Raw genomic sequence first — 1,318 nt, forward strand, 5'->3', positions numbered from 1 at the left:
GTGGTCACACCTGCAAAAAATAAAACATCGTCAGCGTAAAAGAAGGTGGGACACAAGAGGTCCCCCCATCCGGATTTGAACACCCAGCTCCTGGTAGTTTTGATGGAAGTGAAACGAGAGAAGCTCCGAGCACATAATAAACAGGTATGGAGAGAGCGGACATCCCTGTCTGAACCCGCAGCCCACCGTAATCCCGCCCGTAAGAGTCCCATAGACCAGAATAGAGAAACGAGGTGTGGTCACACAATTCAGCACCCAAGTACGAAATCTCAGGGGAAAACCCATCTTCATGAGCACCAACTCCAGAGTTCTCCAGCTCATTTTGTCATAGGCCTGCTCCATGTCCGCCTTCATAGCCATCCAACCCCGAGTGGACTTGGACACTCTGAATTTGTTCACAATTTCTTGCCCCATAAGGCAATGGTCGGAAATCAATCGACCATGCACAAACGCCGCTTGTTCCTCAAAAATCAGGTTGGGCAAGATGACTTTGATACGGCCAACAAGAATCTTCGTAACAATCTTATAGATGGTTTGGCATAAGCTGATGGGTCGGAATTTAGACGGATGGTTTGGCTTATCCACCTTCGGCAACAGGACAACAATGGTTTCCTTCCAGGTCGGTTCCATTTGTCCAGAAGAAAAAAATTCCCAACACGCCAACGTAACTTGCTCACCAACAATGTCCCAGAAGGCCTTAAGAAATGATGTCGTAACGCCGTCCCTACCAGGCGCCCGATTCGGCCCCATGGACTTGATAGCAAGCCAAATTTCCTCCTGCGTAATCGCCCTGTCAAGGTGCCCAGCAAACGGTTCCATGATCGCCAATAGGGAGTCCAAAGAGGGCCATCCAGTCTCAACAATAGGTGTGCTTTTCCATTTTTGTGCAAAGAAATCATGAACCACCCGCAAGATGTCAACCTGCGCCGTAGCGGCCTGTCCGTCTGGAGATTGCAGCTGCTCGATTTAGTTGGATCGCTGTAGTGCGGAGGCCATGGAATGAAAGAACTGGGTATTCCCATCCCCCTCTTCAATCCATCACACTTTGGCGCGTTGTCCCCACCACATTGTAATTCTAGCCAACGTAGCCTTTAGTAACTGCACCTTGTACATCAAGGTTTCAGCCTGGGTCTCAGAGATTCCGGTCGGGGAGCATTCAAGCTCCTAGAGGATCCTAATTTCCCCGTCAAGATCAACTTTCAGCTTGTTTAACATCTTTATCTTATTCCTACTCCAGAAGAACAGGGCCCTTAAAGATCGTTTACATTTTCTTTGCAATTTAGTTGCCTCTGATCCCGTATCACGCACCTTCCACTTC

This window comes from Dendrobium catenatum, unplaced genomic scaffold (assembly GCF_001605985.2).
Source record: "Dendrobium catenatum unplaced genomic scaffold, ASM160598v2 fragScaff_scaffold_1051, whole genome shotgun sequence".
Lineage (NCBI taxonomy): Eukaryota > Viridiplantae > Streptophyta > Magnoliopsida > Asparagales > Orchidaceae > Dendrobium > Dendrobium catenatum.